At 34.8% G+C, this 7,445-nt stretch overlaps 1 long non-coding RNA gene across 2 annotated transcripts in view; it reads left to right on the forward strand.

Annotated features, from left to right (window-relative positions):
- The window catches only part of LOC145277971 (uncharacterized), an 87,172-nt gene that overhangs the window by 68,611 nt on the left and 11,116 nt on the right, over positions 1 to 7,445 (forward strand). The window lies entirely within an intron of this gene.

The following is a 7,445-nucleotide window of genomic DNA, read 5'->3' on the forward strand; positions in this document are numbered from 1 at the left end:
TGATGTCTTGCTGGAAAAGGGTAGAGTTTTTCTCGTCCGGGATGGAAGCAGTTATAGTTCCTTAAGGGGGTAAGGAAGATCCCTGCACTATGCCTCTGATTGGTCAGTATGTGCCATATCGCACAGTCAGGGAAGGCACTGACGCACAAGAAAAGAGTTCTATTTGTTTCTGCTACATATCTTCTGAAAATTTTTTGATCTCTGCGATCCTGTTTTCAATGAATATATTTTTCTTGGATCTTTTACCGTTCAGGACCCACGAGAGGGCAACTTGGGAATCAGACATCAGGAAAAAATTATCAATGTTAAGAGGCCCAAAGTCACCCAAAACCTGAGGGGCTACCTTAAGGACTAAAAACATAGCCAATAGTTCCAAAGTGGGAAGTGACTTCCCTTTAATTGGAGCCATTCTGGCCTTTGCGAACAACAGAGAACAATTCACTCCCTGTTTTGCATACAGGGTGAATCCGTACGCGTTTTTCAACGGATCACAGAAACAAATAAATTCGGCAGACTAATTTTCTGACAATACACGCCTGGGAAATTCAAACTTCCCCAAGTCATTTAGATCCTTGGCATGGGTTTGCCACAGCTTATTGAGCTCTTCAGATATCCGCTTATCCCACAACAACTTGCTTTTCCAGATTGAGCTGCCAATGATCTTCCCCTGTATCATGACGGGGAGAAGCATAGATAAAGGTTCATATACTGCGAAAGAATCCCCCATTTGCTATTGACCTCAGGGTCGACTAAAGTGGGAGAAAGTTTGAACGTGTCCCAAATAGGATCATATAGATATCCCAATACCTTCTCAAAGGCCGAGAAGGGAGAAGAAATAGTTTCATCGTCCAACATTTTTTCTTGTATCTTAGAACAGTTAGAATTGCAGGATCATAAATCGAAGCCTGCCTCTAACAATCTGCTACTAACATTGTTATAAATAGCAAGTAGGGACTTTCCGTCACAACTGGTGGTGACAAGATTATCGACATAAAAATTGTTGGAAATAGCATGTGATGCGGCATCTTTTGCATATTTTTCTGCATGGAATTTCAAAATGAAGTTCAGAAAGAAGGGGCTAGCATTGAAGCCAAATATAATTGTTTTGTACCTGTAAGTACATAATTTGTCACCCTTTTTAAGGAAAAAACAAAATCTGTTTTCATCCTCTTCCGATTTAAGGTGAATTTGTAAAAAGGCCTTCCTTATATCTCGTAGAAGGATATATTCATTTTTCCTGAATCCCAGCAATAAATCTAATAATTTAGCAGATAAGTTCACGCCCATGTAGGCAGCATCATTAATTGACGTCCCCTCTCGACGTTTCAGGGAGCAGTTAAATACAGGATAAATTTTTTCATCACTCCAGTTCCCTCCTTAATAACGGGTCTATAAGGAACCCAAATATAATCTTCATACTTCCCAGGCAGGACAAAAAACTGCTCCACTATTCCACATTCCTCATAATCCTCAAACACTTGGAGGTACTCATACATTTCCTTCCTTTCTCAGGATTCTGCCACTCTCTCCATTACCTTTAAGAAAGTCATAAAGTTACTTTTTACCTGTGGGATCCTATCATGATGCCACGGTAAGTTTACATAATATTTCCCCTCCTCCCATACGATTGAGTTTTTAAGCTCTTCTATCCTCTCCTTGTCCATGGCCGATAACTTGACTTCTTCATCAATTCCTAATGAGTCGAGACTGAGCAACGTCTCTACCCCTTGTTGAACTGCGGAGAAGAAAGGCTTCAATCCGTCCTCATAAGAGAGTGTCAGATTTAGAACAGAATTGATCAAATAGCTGTTGCATTGAAAGAGGGATTTCACAACACAATCAAAGGGAGGCAACTCTACCTTATTCAAATTTTTATTCAAAAAATGTTGGCTCTTGCCAAACAGAATTATGAAATTTCCATGTCACCATGCGTTCCCATTAAGACACTCAACTAATCTGAAATTATCTAATTTACTCAGAAGGTTCAAACGAATAATCCCCTTAATGGGAGTTCGATTTAAATTCTTATAACCGGGACAGAGCTGGAAACCTTCTTGAGATAAGTTATTGACAACTTTATCGAAATTATCCACTTTGAATTTTAAATTCAAATCTCTGGAAAATAACGCTGCAAATTTAAAGGGATTTTGATCACCTAATTTTATAGATATATTGTACTCCTGCAATCTCAAGGAGTCACTGCCAATCAATGTGTTCACTGCCATATCAACCTTCTTGTGGTTTATGGTTTTAGCAGAACACAATTTAACTAGAATTTCCTGGGCGAAAAACGAACGTTGACTCCCAGTATCAATCAAACAGAAAAAATAGATTGGCCGTCCATGTGCTTTCATCGATATTCTAAGGACAGGAAAAATACTGTTCTGTGGTTCAGAATATGTTGTTCAGCCCACAAAGTACTTATTTCCTTTAGGACACATGACACTAAAATGGGTTTTCAGCCCACAGACTGTACACGGGTAAGGAAATCTCTTACTTCCACGACAAACTGCATCTGAGTGTTCACCCAGACACTGAGTACATAATTTTAACTGTTTAGCCCTTCGGCATTTCGCCTCAAAGGAAGGAAATTTACTACATTTCTTACTAGAATGATCTGTAGCTTCGCACAGCTTACATAATAAAGTGGCTTTCACCTCACGTAGGGAAGAAGACGCCATATTGGATTTCATCTTAGGTGAAGAAGGCGCCAATTTTGGCATGCAAATATCCTGCCGAACATCGAGCAGAGTGGCTAATAAATATTCTGTAATTTCAAACACATGGGACATAATATTATTCAGAGAACGGAATCTTTCATCATTTCTACTCATAAATTCTCTTCTTATAACATTAGGACATTTAGCAAATAATATGTGGACTATCAATGCTCCTGAGTCCCACCCTCAGCAAAAAAATCAGTCCCATAGGACTTGTCAAGTTCGGTCCAATCCCTCTTAACTTTTTCGAGAAATTACTTCAAAATTTTGAAATCCATTAGAAGAGATAGAGAAGGAATAATTTCCTCAAAAACCCGGTTTTTAATTAAATCAGGGTTTAAATATTTTTCCCTTAACAATTTTAGGGCTACATCATAATTATCTGATGTTACATCTAGACTGGAGACTATATAAAATGCATCCCCGTCTAGTTTTGATTTAAGCACTAACAGTCTGTCAGCTTTATTTAAACTATCAGTGCAAAAGGCCAAATTCGCTAAATTTAGCTTTAAAACGCCAAATCTCGCAAACCTGAGCAAGATTATGATTTATCTCCCTTTCATGTAGCTTCCTTCACAAATATCATTGCAATAAAATATAGTTATCATTGTGTCATTATAGTATGAGAACTCGTAGTGATTTTGATGTGCAGTTGTTCTTCCTTGAAGAAAGAATTGCTTCTTACAATGTGATTTTATTTTTTTTTTGTATTGAACTATGTAGCACAATATAACTTTCCGAATATTTATTAGTACTTATTATCGTATTTGATTTGGGTCAGTTCTATATTTAAAGCACAATGGTCTTTATAATGGCCTATATAAAATGCATCCCCATCTAGTTTTGATTTAAGCACCAGCAGTCTGTTAGCTTTACTTATCAGTGCAAAATTCGAATTTGTTCAGAAATGTTCTGAACAAAAATTTATCATCCATGGACGTTCCGTAAAACCTCGGACAGTCCAATTGCATTTTTACAGGCATAACTGTCGAAGCTTACATAACTTGAGGTGCATCCAATTTTAATTTTAACGAAATCAATTTTTCTTCTATTTCCGAAGAAAACCTTTCCGAAACCTTGCAAAGCTGCAATTTCTCCTCTTCTGGAGTCTTGATTAGAATTTGGTCTATCAGGTCATCCAAGTTCCGTAACCAAACTCTTGTTACATGATAAGGGCTGTCCCCTTTTCATGTAAGTATAAAAATAGAGAGATTTAGTTAAAATGAAAATGAAATAGAATAGACGAAATTCGAACCTCGTAACTTAGGTTTAGAAATAGATTACGAGAGAGAATTAGCAAATGGAATGTAAAACAAACCATTGCTAAGCTTAGAGATAAAATAGTTTTAAGAAAAGAATGTGCATTGTCAATTCTGTTATGAAAATTCAATTGAAGAATGCAACTATAAGATAATTTAATAAACATGTTTTTAACATATTGGAAATATAGGTTACTGAGAATATAGGTTAAAATTCCTTTTGTAAACAAAGGAAAAAGTTTTGGATACGCATTTCCAGAACACGTGAAAGAAGACACATGTTTTAACATGTGTATGACGTCATGGAAAATGGGAAGTTCTCGATATAGTTAGAAACTTTAGAGTTAAGCAGGGAGAAACTGGGGGAGCGTGTGAAATAGAGTCTGAGGACTACGGACGACAGTCCAGACATGGGATTCAAACGTCTAGAAGCGAGACGGTCACCTTTGAAACTTAGAATGTGAAACTTGAATTCTTGACTATGAAAACCATGACCAGTCGGGAGAAGAAATGAACCCATCATGTGTTTCTATAAACGTCGTCTTTGTGTTGTAATTCTACCAAAAGGTAAAGTGAAAATTGTTATTATATGTCTTGTATATCATGTGTTTTAAAATGTCTTTACATACACGTCTCGACATCTCATATCTACAATGTGAACACTAAGACTGTCTGAACACTGTTTCATCACTCAAAGAGCTTCTATTACACTTCTAAGTATGAACATTTTATATATATGAATCTCTTTATAACACGAACAATCTCTCTTACAACATCTCTCTCTCTCTCTCTAAGACACAACAACAAACTCTTAATAAGACTCACACTTTTAAAAAGTCCTAACAAGAAAACGAATAATAACAACAAAAACAATAATAATAAGATATATACAACACTCTAATTACTGCCTCTCCGGATTTGAAAAAATCTGGTGAAGAGTCGTTAACTTCCAACCAGTTCACCGTACTATCAATGCGATACCTTTTGGCATCCCATTTAGACATAAGTTTCTTTAGGGCCATATTCTTCCCTCGATAATAAAATAACCGAGATATAATTATCTGTAAATATTAAGGTGGCGAAAACCGCCAATATCATTCCAAAATGGAATTATGTAATCACAATAAACATGCTAAGGAAATGGCCGCCAGCGATTAATCTACCCCAAAATTAGGGCTAATGCTCTAAGAAATATGATTGAGTTACATATTTATAACCGTATTCAAAATTCTCAAGCTACTAATGGAGCCTAACAAACTGAAAGGGGGGGGGGAGTAAACCCTTTGCTGTCCCCTAAAGATTGTTTTTATAATAATAAAATTTTAACTCACATTATCATTTCAAAACTGACAACAGCAGCACAAACAATCAATATACAATAAACATGGCATCACAATTACAAATCAACATTAGCAATCTCAATTTAAATTAATCGATGATTTAAAAATCAAATTAACATCCTATGGATGCAATAAACACATTCAAAGTGTGACTTTTACCATTAAACATTTAAATTGCAGAAAAGAAAAATCATTAACGGTTTCTTTACTCCTGTGTTTTACGTCTACAGAATTTGAGCTGAAGTTTTTTTTCTTTTTTAATTTAGTCACGTAATGATCCACGTGAGATCTTAAATTCAAAAATGCAGTTATAATACGCCAATAACTTACGACCCCAATTTCCAGGTTGAATTAATTTATTATCTAACGTAATTTCAAACGTAAGAAGAATTCCAAACTTTCTTTACTTACTCTCTATTTTTTTTTAATTTAAAAATGCAAACATAGCGTCAATCGAAACTTATCAATGTCTTATTATTTTTTTGCGACATAAGTTACTTTAATGAAATAATTACTCTTCTGATTTAACGAAACAGAAAAAATACTTTATCTTTTCTTCTTTTTTTTTTTTTTGAGGTAACAACTATGGTTTGTAAGAATTACGTTAAAACTTATCAAGAATAATCTGCTCAAATTATGAAAAAAATTCTGCTCGTCTTAAATCCAGAATTTTCACAAATTATATAACTAATCATTACGGTAGCAAAAAAAAAAAAAAAAAAAAATGAGATCTCATTACATTTTGCAAAAAAAAAAAAAAAAAAATGAGAATATATTTAAACTAGCCATTTGTAAAAAATGAGAATCTAAACGTTTGCAAAAAAGAGAATCATTTTTTTCGTCGTTTTGCAAAAAAATGAGTGTAAGAAATTTCTTTCCTACATACTTAATTTCCTCCTTGCAGGAGCAAATGAATTCCACAAACAAACGCCATATCTTTAAACTCAAAATTTATTTACAAATAACAGCAATGGAATTTCTTTGGTTCTAGTATAATCCTTTTGTAAAACGGTGGCCCAATTTGCCCCCATACGCATGGAGCCTTTCGTACGAATTCGTATTGGTGGAATGTTAGTTTGTTGTTCCTTTGGAAGGATCCATGATGATCATGGAGAACACGGCGGGAATGATGGCGCCTATAATCAGGCATAATATGAGCCCCTTGGGACTCAAGAAGAAATGAGATAAGATCCAATATTTGGACAATAAACATGACGAACAGTTTCTTTAATGTCATCCTTGATTTGAATAGATTCAGCAATATAAGTTTTCTCTGCTTGTAGAGATGTGTCTTTCGTTCACCGACTGTTTGGTGTCCATGAAGGAATTGTCTTGGCTCTCTAGTGAGAGAACTGCTGTGGTTTGAGTCTATCCCGATCCCGTGTTTTTCTTAGACTGAAAAATAAACGCATGAACACAAAAAAGCCACCAAGTCAAATCACCTGACACATTCAAATTTAAACCAATCACAGACCGACTACTAGAACTGTATGGTAGGCCTAAAAGAAAGATGGTGGTTGTATATGGAATTTCTCACAATATATTTGTGAAAAAAATAACCTTTCGACTGAAACTTGTGAATAAATTCATTTTATTGTTTATTTTAATAATACCACAGCAGATTTTTACAATATTTGGCGCTGACAAACCCAGTAGTTCGTCCATGTCGAAGTTGCTTTAATAGCAAATTAGCAGCAGGAGCAAATAACCGTACATTATTTAGTCGTAGAATTTTAGTAAACCCCCTTATTATATGTACGACCAAAACCCGGCACGACTCGGCTCCTGCGGATTTAAACAACTTTACACAATGTTTCTATATGACAAACGTCAGGAACAGTCAAGCATAATTTTTGGTCGTACATTTTTAGTAAAACTCTTAGAAATATGTTTATGAAATTATAAAAATATGTTGTTTTTTTTTTTAATTAAAAGAAAATAAAAGATTTTGGTACTTATGTATTTTTGGTACCGCGCTAAATAATAACGTTATTATTTTGAAAGCCATTCTTAACATGGAGAGGGAGAGTGTTTTGTAACTATTCTGTACTTCCACCTAACAATTTAATAAAAAAGTATATCGTGAAACTTGAATTTCACATAAAAAAAAAAAAAACTATTTAAAA

The sequence above is a fragment of the Euprymna scolopes genome, chromosome 6 (genome assembly GCF_053919585.1).
Source record: "Euprymna scolopes isolate OS-2025 chromosome 6, ASM5391958v1, whole genome shotgun sequence".
Taxonomy (NCBI): domain Eukaryota; kingdom Metazoa; phylum Mollusca; class Cephalopoda; order Sepiida; family Sepiolidae; genus Euprymna; species Euprymna scolopes.